Below are 16028 nucleotides of genomic sequence, written 5' to 3'. Positions count from 1 at the left end.
CTATAAATACACCTACTGCATGAATTTAAATACAAAATAAGGATGATTAATGGGCTGCTTAGGATTTGGAGTGACCATCTAGATGTTCTTCAGCTAGATGCTATGAAACGGAAAATATCCTGCCATGCTGGACTTCACAGCTTTGTCGTATTATGGGATTTGGCTCTTTCTGCTTTTCTCAATGATGAGCACTCGAGTATTTCAAGGTTATCATTTCCATTATACAGAGAGAATTTTCTTCTACTGTGCTTGAATGTGAAATTCCTACCCTTTTTGCCTGTGCCTGCTTTGTGACTGGAAGTCATTTAAGAACACCATTCTAACATACTGTACTATTTTAGACATCAGAATACTTCACAGGCCTATCACTTCTGAACTTATCAGCCATTCATTGATATTCTAAGCATCTGGATTCGAAAGACATAGTTGATTGCTTTTCTGTTCTGGTTCTCAAAGACAGGATCCTACAAATCAAGTCGACTAAAGTCAGAACTACTATAAAGAAGTCATAGGAAATATAATGTGGCAGTTTTTAAGTTCTTATATTCATACCAAGGAAAATATCTATTAAAATATCTTCGCTATTCCAAACATCATAACTCAACTCATGGATAAGGAACCAGGAACAATGGTTCTTTGATGAAGTATCAGTCGTTCAGGAAGCATTACAGTGGTAGCATACTCGCTTAGAACGTTCAAGGTGTTTCTCAGTGTGGACTAACAACATTTGTAAGTTACTTAAAGGTCTGAAAATGTTTGTGTACTTCAACTTTTCCAAGTGTGTACCTGCTTTTAAGTGGGAGATTACAGAAATGTGTGAATTTTATGTTTTATTTCATTCAAACTGAGTGATTGTTGGAAAACAGTTACGGAGAATCTGTTATGTATGTCCAGTTACCTTTATTCATCACCTGTGTACTAACTGGAAGAAAATCAAATCTTCTTAGGATCAAGAGTAGGAATATATACATTAAAGTTGCTGCTGTGATGGACATGTGATTTGTTCTTCAAACTTTCGTGTGCTAGAAGATTGGTTCCCATGCAATATTTAGGGTTTGTGCAAGAGGAGAGAAATGAAAATGAGTGTGTGGTATTAGGGTACTGAAGGCATTACCGTTTGAAGATATTTGATGAAGTCCTTGGGGTTTTGTCATACTTTTTGGGGGTGTTTGTTTGTTTGTTTGTTGCTGATGTGATAAACACCATAACCAAAAGCAACGTGTGGAGGTATGGGTTTATTTCATCTCATATTTGTAAAAATTAGTCCGTGCCTGAGACAACTAGGGCAGGAACACAAGACAATGACCTGAAGCAGACACCATGGAGGAGCACCACTTACTGGCTTGCTTCCAGGCTCGTGTTCAGCTGCCTGTCTTAAAGAGCCAGACCCACCTTCTCAGGAAGGCACTGCCCATTATGGGTTGGGTCCTTCTATACCAATTGGCAAACAATAAAGTGACCCCAAACTTACACCACTGCTCAACCTGATGGAAGTAGTTCCTCAATTTTTGTTCCCTCTTCTCAGGTGTGCCAACTTGACAGTCAAAATTAGCTATTACAGTTCTCAAGAGAGCCGTTTCCTATGCATTTCATTCCCGCTTCTCTAACATATTAGGGCATAACCCAAGGCACTCTCACCGGAGGCCAAACATTAAACTTTAATACTCCAAAACACTGAGAAAAATAAAAGCCCATTTGTTGTCAGTTTGAAACTATAACTTAAAATGAATCAATAAAGACACTACAAAAGTATTCATAAAGCATTTGGTCACATGACATCTTTTCCAAGTCCTATGTTTTCCTGGTAAAATCGACTTGGCTGTTTGAATCAAAGCTTTCAGAAGAATTTCCTCCAAGATAGTCTCTACTGTAATTTTTATTTAAAAAGTAACCCAATTCAGAATTTTTCTAATTCTCACTGTAAAGCACTTATTAAGATGAAGTTGCATTATTATTCTACATCTAGATAAATGTAATAGATAAGTCTCACGTGGTACAGTCTATAACAAAAGAAATACTAGGTATAAAAAAGTCAAATATCGGAGAGATGCACTAAATCCCAGCTTTTTCTTTTGTCATAGTAAGACTAGTTTTAAAATGTCAGCTACAGTGACAAGCATGTTGTATAAAGTAGTGGGATATTATTTTAAGATGTGTTTTATTTGTTTATACTCTGGAACATTTGCTTAATGATGCCAAGGTGTGTTACGTTCTTTTATGTTGCATTTGCTTAACTCTGTAAAGCTGTGTTACTCTGCCTGCCTAAAACACCTCATTGGTTCAATAAAGGTACTGAACAGCAAACAGCAAGGCAAAAGAAAGGATAGGTGGGGCTGGCAGGCAGAGAAGAAGAAATAAGAAGGAGCAATATAAGGAAGAGGACTCCAGGGGTCATCCACCCAGCTACACAGCAAGTCAATGAGTAAGAAGTCATAAAAGGTATGCAGAAATAGGGAAAGGTAAAAGCCCCAAGGTGAAAGATCGATGGGATAATTTAAGAAAAGCTGGCTAGAAACAAGCCAAGCTAAGGCCAGGCATCTATAAGTAATTATAAGTCTCTGTATGATTTATTTAGAACTAGGTGGTGGGCTACCTAAAAGAGCAAGGAAGAAGGAATAAAAAGTAATGGGTTTAAAATGTGGAGGCGGGGAGGAGGCAGAAATTTTTAATAAAAAATATAAAATAAAATAAAAACAGATAAAAAATAAATAAAATGTGGACCTTGGTCCATTAGAGACCCCTTCACCATCTTGATTTTATATTTTGTATTAAGAACTAACAGAACACTTGACATAACCTGATTTGATTCTTTCACTCTTCTACTATTGCCTTATGAATGGAAAAAGGCTTTGCTAATCTATGAAGCAGAGCTCAAATACATAAGAAACAAGGAACCTGAGCTGATATAGATTCAGCATTATGGAAGGAAAATGCAAAGTAACTAAGCAGGTAGGAGAACAAAGAACTGTATGAGAAAAGCAAGGGCTGAATTTCCTAAGTTGCAGTTTGAAAGTGTTTTAAAGTAAAATGGCTTCCTTAGTATTGTTAACAAACATGTCAAACACACACCTGATAGACCAGAAATTCCTAAGATAGTTTCAGAGCGAATATATATTCTTAATGTCTGTAGAAACCTATTTAAATGCAAAGGACCAATCTAAACATCTATCTTTAAAAAAGAAAGAAAGAAAGATATCTGAAATGCGGCACCAATCTCAAACTGCAAATTGTGAAGCAACATTTATCAAATACAGAGATATTTGGTCAAATGGGAAAATAAAAAGTGGATACATAGTGAATTTTCTTGCATGTGCCTTTTAAATTTTTCTACAGCATGAATAATTAACACGGGAAACAGATAAAACAGAGAGAAGACAGTCAGTAAATAGTACTCACCTTTAAAATGTTCCCCAGAGCCGAACATTAAACACCCTCTTCTTCCCTCTCCTCCCTGTCCCCTGTCACACACAAGCACACACTCACACCTAATTTCTTGTTCTCCCTTGAACTTGTCGCATCACTTGTGTGAGAAAGCAAGGAACTTTCTAAAATCAAAGAAGATATTTCTAGCAAAATTGAATGGAAAATATTCTGAGACAGTTTCCATCTGAAAGTGCCAGTTTCTTCAGATTATTGCCTCCGGACAGCACAAAAAATAAGACTAGGATTAGACATCCCCCTCAAGAATGCTTTCAATACTGTGACTAAGTGGTATGAAATACTATTACACTTCAAGCCAATGAAATGAGGTAACAGGGAAGGGTACTTTCAGTCAAGTTTGATGATGAGCATTCAATCCCTGGGACTTCCATGGTAGAGAGTCCCACATGTTGTTTTCTGACCTCTATGTATACTACACATAACACACACACACACACACACACACACTACATTTACTTATATTCTTTAACCCTCAAAGCACTCTCAGAGAATAGCTGCCCATTCCCAGAAGCACAGTAGCAATGTCACTCATATTTTTAGAAATACAATTCTGCGTCTAGCTCCGACTCCTGGATGGCCAGCCAGTATGGCCTTGTGAATTCCCCACCTCACCAAAGGAAGAGTGAATCAAGATTATTTGAGCAAAACACAAGGGCTAGTGTTACAATACAAAAGCATTTGGTGATGGCTTTGATCAAGTTCAAATCTTGTCCAAGACAAAAGTGGAGTTGGAGGAAGGAGAGAGATACACACAACATAATCTAAACATAAGAGACAGACAAGTTTCACCTAAGAGTTCAAATAACAAGTCATGTCAACCTCAAGTTCTATGTGGAAGTCACCAAGGCAGGAATACACCTCAGTCTCTGCAGTGCCTTTCTCCTGAGAAAAGCAGCTGACTCGGATCACACAAAGCAATGACTCCAACTTTACAACCAAACATCTAGTCCCAATCAAATTCCAGAAATTTAATAGTGATTGTTACAGTTAATGTCAACTTGACTGAATTCAGAATCACATGGAGGACATATCTCTGGGTATATCTGTAAGGGGGGAATCTAGGTAAAAGTTTAGTTGAGAAAGGAAGACGTACCCTAAATGCAGGTGACACTGTCCAAGGTCCCCAGATGAATAAAAGAGGGAAAAAAAGATGCTACTTGAAGCGACAGTATTTATTTCTCATTGCTTCCTAACTGTAGTGACATGCTTCACAAGCCCACTGCCATGTCTTCTCAGCACGATGTGCTTGCTATACCTCATCTCAAATAATGAGCCAAAATTAATTTTCTTTCCTTAAGTTACTTACAACAGATATTTTTGTCCCAGAGTTAGAAAAGTGACTAATACAGAAAATTGATACCAAGAAATGTCGTTGCTGTTGTAATAGACCCATGTGGTGTCTATATCTTTGAAAATGGTTTAAGGGAGGAATGTGGAAGAGGTTAACGCTATGGGTTCAAGAAACCTTAGAATGTTTTAGGCAGAACTTAATGAGACATTCTGATGAAAATGTTAAAGACCAGAAGCCAACAGAAGCACGGACAGAAAACGTGAGGCTCGTGAGATTTCAGAGGAAAGCAAAAGGTCTATTGGAAACAGGGCTAGAGACCATTGGTATTCCATTCCAGCAAAGAATCTGGATGCATTATACTCATGCCCTGAAAATTTGATTAAGGCTGACATCAAAAGTAATAGATTAATTAAAATAATTCTTTAATCTGTTTGTCGGAGGACATTTCAATACAGTTTTCAAACTGCTGCAGCATGGAAATTGCTGTGTCTTTACTCACATTTACCATGAGAAAAAGCAGCAAGTGGAGAAGAAAGACATGCAAAATGTACCGCTCATCAGCCAAAGGAGCTCAAAGGAGATCAAAGTCGAAGACAGAGTTGTGGAAGAAAGTGATGGTAGTTATCAGAGAACCACTGTTTTTTCAGAAGAAGACTAAACTGGGAAATCAGACAAGATGTTTTTAGAGTGTCATATGCAGAAATCAACTCAAAATGGATTAAGGTCTAAATGCATGGTTGATTAAAGGATGAATAAAGCCTTTATTTTCAAAAGAAAATATACAAATCATCAATGCATGACAATGTGTCCCACATGACTAATCATTGGGGAATTACAAATAAAATCATAGAACATCCACCAGACAAATTTCAAAGTGGCTAATATCAAAAAGATAAAAGGTGAGTGTTTAAGAAGATATGGAGGAGAGGGAACCCCCTCTACCTTTGTTGGTGGGAATATAAATTAGTATATCCATTACTGAAAGCTCTGACTTTTTCTCAAAATGTTCACAATAGAAATCCCACATCTGGGTAGATATCTTAAAGAGTTTAAATCAGGATGCTGAAGAAACTGTTGCATGTTTGTGTTGATTGTAGAATTAATTACCAGAACTAAAATATGGAATCACTGTTAATTTCCACAAAGAAAATATAGTATGCATATGTAAAATAAAATATTATTGCCGGGCAGTGGTGGTGCATGCCTTTAATCCCAGCACTTGGGAGGCAGAGGCAGGAGGATCTCTGTGAGTTCGAGGCCAGCCTGGTCTACAAGAGCTAGTTCCAGGACAGGAACCAAAAAGCTACGGAGAAACTCTGTCTCGAAAATCAAAAATAAATAAATAAATAAATAATAAAATATTATTTTGCATTTAAGGAAAGGAATTCTAGAGATGAAAGATGACTCTGTCACTTAGTCCCTTGTCTAGTAAACATCAGGTCTTGATTTCAATACCCAGATCCAACATACATAATGATCCACCCTTGCAATCACAGCACTGGGGAGGTGAGCTAGGGCTCACTGACCAGCCAGGATAGTCCAACCAACAAATCTCAGGTCCCAGGGAAAGTCCCTTTCTTAGAAAACAAGTCAGACAGATTCTAAGCCATGAGATCCAATGTTATCCTCTGGTTCCTGTGGACAGAAACAGGCACATATACACACTTGCACGTATCATACAAAGGAAATGCTTGCCATTTGTGAGAATATGGTAAACTGTCAGGACGCAATGAAAGTGAAATAAACTGGGTATAGAAAGACAATCTGTTCATGTTCTCACTTACAAACACAATCTAAAATAGAATTTACATGAGCAGGAAGATAGCGGTTAATAAAGGCTACATGGTGACGTGAAATGGAGTATTTTGGTCACCTGGTACAAAGTTACAGTTAGACAAGAGGAACACATGACAAGTGTTTAGGGTGTGAAGTATGTAAATTAGCTTGATGCCACCATTCATCTCTTGGGACAATAATTCTAGCATTGTTTTATCACCCATAATAAAAAATGAAATTAAGTGAGCAAAAATAACTAAATAACCCTGAAACACTTGTGACAACTTTTAAGCCTAAGTATATTTGGGGACAGGTGTTGTATTAGCTTTGTATTTTTGTTATTTCAATCTGTATGCCTTATTCCCAATAAATTTCCACTTGAGAAAAAAAAATCAAGAAACTTCGAAAAGTTAGTCATGAATACACTAAAACCTGAAGATAATGGAGAGCAGCTTTGTCCTCCCTGCCTTCCTTTTCTGTGAGCTTGATGGGCCACCTTAGTATTTGGTAACATTGAACCCAGATAGACCTGTCTAGCAATTGTCACTAATGAATAGAGACCTTGCCTATGGGTGTTGAAATCCTTTAAAATGTCTCTCAGCCACTTGAATTTCTTCTTTTGAGAACTGTTTAGTTCCATGACAAATTTTTAAGGGGATGTTTGTTTTCTTCCTGTTTTATTTTGGAGAATATATATATATATATATATATATATATATATATATATATATTAAATGCTAATCTCTTGTCGTATATAGAGTGAGTAAAGATTTATATCCATTTTGTGGGCCTCTTTACTTTAGTAATGATGTTTGCTGTAATGAAACTTTATAGTTCCATAGGATCCCATTTATTAAATGTTGATCTTCATGCCTGGGCTACTGGGATCATGTTCATAAAGTCCTTTCCTATGCAAATTAGTTTAAGTATATTCTCTAAATTATCCTCTATCAGAATCAGGGTACTGAATTTTATGTAGAGGTCATTCGTTCATTTGGAATTCAGTTTTGTTCAGGGTAAGAGAAGAGGATTCAGTGTTTTTCTTCCATGTGTAGCTATCTAGTTCTGCCAGCAACACTTGCTGAAGATGCTGTATTTTTTCCATTGTGTATTGTTGCACTCTTTGTCAAAGGTCAGGTGGCTAAAGAGTCTGGGTTTGTATGTGGATCTTCAATTCTATTCTATTGACAAAGGAGTCTGTTTCTATGCCAGTATCATTCTGGTTTGGTTCTTATAGTTCTATAATTCACTTTGAATTCTGGGATAGTGGTACCTCCAGCAATTTTTCTACTGTTCAGGATTGTTTTGGAGAACTGGAATCTTTTCTATCACGTCAAAATTCAGATTTTTCAATGCCCAAGAAGAACTGCATTGAAATTGTTATAGGGATTGTGTTGAATCGGTGATTATTTTCGGCCTAATATTTCATCTTATGGTATCTTGTTCAACTTTTATTCAGTGTTTTAACATTTTCATTTTATAAATCTTTTACTTATATTGGATTTATTCCAAAATTTTCTTTGAGTCTATTATGAATGGTATTGTTTCCTAAATTCTTTCTATGTTGTGTCTATCATTTGTATATAGGAAAACACCTGACATCTGTGGAGAGTTTTTATCCTCTTGTTTTGCTGAATGTGTTTAGCAACTGAAGGGAACATTGTCATTGTTCTTGGTTACCTTCCTGTACCATAAGACACCATTACTGAAAATGCCACATACTTGAGTAGAGAACCTGGAAATGGCAAGCTGGCACTGACTTAGAAACTTCATCCCTATGGCTAGCTTTCATAGAGCTAGAAGGTGCCATTTATAGTGTGGGAGGAGAAAGTAAAATCATTCTTTCCATCTGTGACCCATGCCATTTACAATAGAGTCTGGCCTGACAAGGTATGCCAACTGTGCAATCGTAGCATGAACAATACAAAAGTGATGATGGAAATGACCTCTGATTGAATTCACACTCCACAAGAAGAAACCTACCTGGCATCATCACTGGGCCAAGAACCTGTTGTTTCATAGGTAATAGGCCATAGGTGAGAACCTATTACTGTTGTTTTGCTAAATGGACATGGCATTACACTGAGATCTAATGACACAATTCTACCCTTATATTATTACATCTCTGAACCCTCATCAGAGAGGCTTCTGTTAGCATTAGATTGTGATTAACAAAAAGACACGCAACCAGCCAAGCTCCAGAAAATAAAAGGCTATAGCACGCTCGGCCCTGAATGGGAGATGTATACTGTAGTTTTCCTTCCAAACCTCGGATATAATTGCAGAAGAGGAAGAAAAAGAGTGTAAGAGTAAGGTGACAGGTGGCTATACGGAAACAGTGTTTTCAGGGCCCAACAGGGCAGCTGAACCTATGAACTCTTAGAAGTTGTAAGAATATGCACACACCAAGGGCAATCTCAACTGGACCAAATTTCATGATAGAGAGACAAACTGGGCATGAGACCTTAACCCTAGCTGTGGTGCTATCAACAATTATTAGCTAAGAGCGTGAAAATCCATTTCTCTAAGAATATAACTTTGCTAAGTGGACCACATTTCAATGAAAGGCCACATATCCAAGAATATTTGGACAGGATAAATTGGTCTTGATGAATGTTTCAAAAAAACCAAAGGACACAAAGTTGTTTGTATAGGAAAGAGGAGGAGAATTAGAGAAGAGAGAGAGAGTGAATATGATTAAAATTCGCAAAGAACTCTTAAAAAAAATAAAAGTAGACCTTTTCTTTGGAAGATACAAAATGGTGTCTCCAAAAGTCTTAGTCATTAAGGATTTAAAAATGAGAGATGCAAAGAACTCAAGAAATTAGTCGTCAAAAGACAGCATAATCCAATTTAAAAAAAAATAGAGTATAGATATAAACAGAAAACTCTCAACAGAGAAATCTAAAATGGCTAGAAGACACTTAAGGACATTTTCAACATCATTAGTCATCAGAGAAATGCAAATCAAAACAACTTTGAGAGATTCCATCTTACACCTGTAAGAATGACCAAGAACAAAACCACTGATGACAACTTATGCTGGAGAGGTTGTGGGGAAAAGGGAACACTCCTCCATTGTTGGTGGAAATGCAAGCTGGTACTGTGCCTTTGGATGTCTGTTTGGCTATTTCTCAGAAAATTAGGAAACAACCTTTCACAAGACCCAGTAATACCACTTTTGTATATATATCCAAAGGATTCTTAGTTGTGCCACAAGGACATGTGCTCAACTATGTTCATAGCAGCATTGTTTGTCATAGCCAGAACCTGGAATCAGCCTAAATGCTCTTTGACCAAAGAATGGACAAGGAAAATGGGTACACTTACACAATAAAGCACTACACAGAAGAAAAAATAATGGTATCTTGAATTTTGCCAGAAAATGAATGGAGCTAGAAAACATTATTTTGAGTGAGGTAACCCAGACCCAGAAAGACAAGTATCACATGTACTCACTCATAGGTGGTTTTTAAACATAAAGCAAAGAAAACCAGGCCACAAATCACAATCCCAGACAACTTAGACAACAATGAGGACACTAAGAGAGACTTACATAGATCTAATCTACATGGGAAGTATAAAAAGACAGGATCTCTTGAGTAAATTGGGAACATGGGGTCCGTGGGAGAGGGTTGAAGGGAGGAGGGGAGAGACAGGGAGGGGAGCAGAGAAAAAAAGTATAGCTCAATAAAAATCAATAAAAAAAGAAAAAGAAAAAAATGAAAGATGCAAATTATAACATTGTTGAAATCAGATTAGTCTTCTGAAATTTTATCCAATTAATGATTTTATAAATATATTTTAAACTGCACAAACAGATTTTTAAAAATAAGTATTTAACATAAATTGACATCTCCATAAGAGATTGAATTTGAATATTGCAAATACTTAATAGTTTAGTAAAGAATATTTGCTTAGAACGTAATTAAGGAAATCAGTTTTTTAATGAAAGCAATTAACATAATCACAGTGCTTCTATTTAATGTAATTGCTTAATATTAATGTGCAACATCAATGGTTTAAATTAGTTTTTATTTGATATAGAACATCAAAGCTTTCTGCAGAGATTAGATTTAGCTAAATGACTTGTATATCTAGAGGCATAGGGTGTTTAAGGATAGAGATTGGAGAGGCATTTCAACATAATTGACAATTGTATTGGAAGATCCCATTATTGGCCTTTGTAGTCAAAGTTAAATCATTGAATCTTTATGATATAACTATGCCTAAATTTCAAATGTAAGTCATCCACTGTAAGCCAGGATCAAACGGGCAGACATACACCCATCAAGGAAACACATCAATGAAAGCAACCCCCTTTTTAACATAGCATACTTTGAAATGACAGCTACCAATGTTTTAACTCTTCTACAGATTCAGTATTGCTTTCAGTGATGTGTAGGTAGAGCCAGCAGGAGCCCTGTAGCTCACTCTCTTACAAAAGGAAGATGAATTTCTATCAAGAGAAGCATGCATTTTCAATTTCCTCCACACATTTCCATATTTGCACATAGGTGTCTAGAGGTCATGAGTATCTTTAAATCTAGAATAAATACCTTGCTTCAAGGTAAGGTTTAGTGTACTACTTCCAACAGTGATCAAAAAGTTCATCAGTATGAGATGTTGAAACGGGAAGGGTAAAACTTTGATGTTAAGCTCTCATAATAATAATTAGAATCCCTGGGTTTGGAGGGATGGCTCAGCAGTTAAAAGCACTGGCTGCTCCTCCACAGAACCTGAGTTCAGTTCCCAGCCTCACGTGGCAGCTCACAACTGTCTATAACTCCCGTTTCAGGGCATCTAGTTCCCTCACACAGACATACATGTAGGGAAAACACCAATGTGCATTATAAAGAAAAGAAATTGGAATTCCTTGAATCACAGTTATTTGTGTATTTTAAGTTATAAATGTTAATCTTATATTAAAATATTTCTCAGATATATAGGGTTTGGAGCTAGGTAAATTACTTATATTTATTTCCCAAGTTGGTCCCTGCCCAGTGGGAAGATCTACACAAGGTTCTCAACAGCTCTGTTAACATACCTATGAATATAAATCACTAGAACTACATCACAAATGTGTGGTAACAATGAAAAGAAAAAATACAATTTTGATGCATAAGTTAAGACCTAGGACACAGTGAACATTCAGTAAATTTAGTTAATACGACAGTTCTTTCTAAATTTTCATAGGTACAAAATTATTAATAATTATATCTAATGCAATGTTTAACACAGTGTTTTGTAGTATTTAACTGAACTGAATTTTCTTCTCCTGTGCACTTGATCTTCCTTCTGATGCAGACTTCATATTCAGAAAACCCCATTCTGATTCTGGGGACATTTGAAACTGTCTTCTAAGTGTTCTGATATCAGAGTGATATTTAACACTCCATTTTCTTGGCTTCCCAGTTGGTGAAGAAGTTTTGGGAAGGATCGTTTTGGCAATGTGTGGCTATTGCATCAAGAATGTAATGAAGGTCGGGCGGTGGTGGCGCACGCCTTTAATCCCAGCACTTGGGAGGCAGAGGCAGGCAGATCTCTGTGAGTTCGAGACCAGCCTGGTCTACAAGAGCTAGTTCCAGGACAGGCTCCAAAACCACAGAGAAACCCTGTCTCGAAAAACCAAAAAAAAAAAAAAAAAAGAATGTAATGAAGGGCAAAGATGTGAAAGATATTCATTAAGTTCCTGTTGGATGAATTCATTGAAATAACAAGTAAATGATAGCAGACCCGGAGCCATTTATCCAAAGGGAGAATTTACATGTTTGTGGTGTGGGTTGAAACAGAATCAGTAAGTATGTTTGCATTGGTGCACTTTGCCGTACTTCCTAACAGTAAACAAGCCACTTTCATGTTGGTAGCCATGTCATTTGGATTAGTCAAGAGTGCCCATAAACTAAAGCAAATACCACTATGAACAACAGTGTTAATCTCCGTTGATTGTCTTAAAGTCTTCCCTTCAATTCCTGAAAAGCCCTTTCATTTTTTTCCCCACACTCTGGTTATAGTTAAAACACAACCCTCAATCTTGCCCTGTTCTTTTCCCATACATTAGCAGAATTCTCCTCTGCTTCTTTTATCTCATATGTCTCCCGAGCTTCACGCCTCCTCAGCAATGATATTCTCACCTTGAATGTGGCCTTCATAATCCTTTGTTGATGATAATTACCAGTATCACGGGGTTTCTCTTAATACTACCTAGGATTGTGGTCTGAGTCTTTCAGCATTTTTGAAATTAAAACCATGCCTATGGGAGATTTGGTTTCTCAACAGGCAGCTTTCTATAGAATAAAACTACTTTTTCCTTTGAAAAATGTGTAGCTATAACCTTTATAAAAGCTCAAAATCAACACCAGAATGTAAATTGCAAAAAAAAATTTCTCTGAGGAGAGTGACAAAGTGTTCATATTTTGTTATGGTCGGAGGCAAGTGAAAACACATTAGTGCCTCTGAAATTACTGATTCCTATAAATCCTATTGACTACTTCAATAATGATCTGAACTGTATGACTATAATAACTATATGCACTACTGTTACCTACTAAACTTCTGTAAGCACTGCTCTACATGCATAATGACATTCTCTCAGTAGCTTTTAATGTGTGCCCTATGTTTAACATCATGCTATCATTGATTTGTAAAGTGGCACCCGGATGTCATCTAGCACAGTGGAAACAGTGATTTCTCCATTCTCTAGTATCAGCTCCTCACTTATGCTGTTCCTGTTGACCATTTCCTTTATTTTATTTAAACCTCATTTAAAGGTACAGTTTAGTATAAAAGTTAATGGAGGCCGAGGGAATTGTTCCTTTGGGTAACAGGGTGCAGCTAAAGTGGGAGCTCTATCTAAACTCACTATTGCAATACAGTCTGATTCTGTCTGAGCTGGTCCTTTGAGATTTTGAAATGTATAGAACCCTGTCAATTATATGTTGTTTTTATGAAGAATGAGACTTCCACACCATTCTACATAAGTGTGTTCCTAACACTTTCTGTCTTTCCTTAAAGGTTATCCATTCATTTTTTTCTATAAATTTGGTTTTCAGTTATTCGGTTTACTGAAAGACCCATGACAATAAGTGGTTTAAGTGAGTCTTAGCAGCAAACCCAGTTCCCATGCCCACATCTCTACACACACTTCACAGCCGAGAGCAGGTTCTGATTGCTGTCCCTCCATTCATAATCAGACTATCACTTTCTTGTCTTCTCATAGGCAAACTGGTGAGCCCTCAAGTACAGGCCTATCTCTAAAGACCAACCTCAAAATACTTTTTTTTTGGATTTTCGAGACACGGTTTCTCCATAGCTTTTGGTTCCCGTCCTGGAACTAGCTCTTGTAGACCAGGCTGGACTCGAACTCACAGAGATCCACCTGCCTCTGCCTCCCGAGTCCTGGGATTAAAGGTGTGCGCCACCACCGCCCGGCCAAAATACTTATCTTAATTCTTCCCTAGATTCTCTGGTGGGAGGACAAATCATATCATACCTCAGGTACCAAGTTTCCACTTTTTGAGTTAAGGCTGGGAAGATGAATCAAGAATTCTTGTTTAGCCTGACAGAGTGGCACATACCTTTAATTACAGCACTTGAGAAATAGAGAAAAACACTATGACGTCAAGGCCAGCCTGCTCTATGTAGAGAGTACCAATCCATTTAAGGCTATGTAGTGTCTCAAAACAACAAAGAAAGAATTGTAGTTTGTGACTTCTAAAGAAAGTCAAGCTCCCAACCAGATAGCCTTCTAAAGGCGAGTATTTGTTCAGCAAGAAACAAATTGATATTTTCTTATCAATTAATATTACTTTATGTAAGAATCACTCTCCTAATAGACATCAGCAGAGGAGAGAAAGGGTGATCAGTAAGATTCAAAGGCCAAACTGCCACACCTATCTATTCTCTGTAAAATAAAATAAAATTACACAATAAGAAAGTGGTATAATAATAATTCTATGGGTTTTTTTTTTCAGACATAAGTGAGGTCAATGTTGGAAGATTCTGTACTATTAGTTTTGAAACTGCTTTATCCCGAACTCTGTAGGAAAAAACGAAACTGAAGATCCAACTGGTACTTTGGTGTGTGTAGCCAAAATGAGCTAGAAAATGACAGTGATGATAATACAGTCTGCTGAAAATTGTTCCAGTGTGAAGAACCTTATTTTATGAAATTCTGTCAATTTGTCTATGAAATGGTCATTACTATTACTCAGTATGCCCCGTTAGATTTCCCATGTAAAGACGAGCCTGAGGGAAATTAAGTTGCCCAAGGACAGATCCAAAACTCCTGTTCTGAAACACTGCACAACCTTCCTTATAGCAGATAGTGAGATGGTCTCTTGTAGCAGTTCTCAACCTGTGGGTTCTGATACCTTTGGGGTCAAGTGATCCTTTAATGGGAATGACATATCAGATATCCTGCATATAGATATTTACATTATGATTCATAACAGTAGAAAAATGACAGTTATGAAGTAATTGCAAAAGTACTTTTATGATTGGGGGTCACCACAACATGAGGAACTGTATTAAAGAGTCATATCATTAGGAAGGCAAAGATATATTTCAACAAAAATATCAGTGTGAAATATTATTGTGTTAGGCTAACATGACATCCTCCACACTACAGAAACACCTTATAAAATATTGTTGTGAAATACATCGCCCTTTAGGAAACAGAAAGCAAACAAACAGAGCAGCAAGAAGGGAGTGGTACATCTACATTTATCATTCATATTTATTTCCAAAAAATGATTATTTAGTTATTCTAGACTTAGAAATAGAAAGAAGATAGGACAGAAACACGAGCTGAGATGTTATTTTAATATATAGGATTACAAGTTGGGAATGGGGAGAAAGGGCCATCTAAGACACATATGGAATGTTTTCCAATTTGCTTTATGTTAACCTTGTCTACAGGGGCTCTTCCAGAGACCTATCATATTATTTCATTTCAGGAAGAAAAAAACAGCAATCTAGACTATTAATTATTAGAAAAAGGAAACTATATTGACTTTGGAACTCCTTAGCTCTGAATTGACAAACCATTGCCAGTGGTTTGACTTTGTCCTCTTGATCCCTGCCAACCTCATCTGAATCTTCTCCCTCACTGCATCACATGCATTGTTGGTATTGCCTAGTGTTCCCTCTTGATATCTCTACATCCTTCTTCTGCCTGTCCCTAATATCTCACTAATGTTCAAAATCAAAATGTGTCTCCCCGTCTTCCTCTTAGTGACTCTGCTGTGTTTTTCCCTTCTGGTGTAGCAAGAAGAGGAAGTAAGGAAACAGTATACCCTGTTGCAATTCTTGTCCTGAACTTGCACACAATTTCTCCTCTCAGTCAGCTAAGCAGGGAAGTATGAGAATATTTATCCCAGCATGTTCCAAGAATGTAGTCTGTTCTCACTTTCTTACGAAAAGTGTAGTGTCTGCGGCATTTTGTCTTTATCAACATGGCAGAATCCTTGACCTTCACCTGAATAATTGGCACAAATGATCCTAATAGAAGCCATTGATG

Source organism: Chionomys nivalis, chromosome 20 (genome assembly GCF_950005125.1).
Source record: "Chionomys nivalis chromosome 20, mChiNiv1.1, whole genome shotgun sequence".
Taxonomy (NCBI): domain Eukaryota; kingdom Metazoa; phylum Chordata; class Mammalia; order Rodentia; family Cricetidae; genus Chionomys; species Chionomys nivalis.
Note: the sequence above shows the minus strand (reverse complement) of the source record.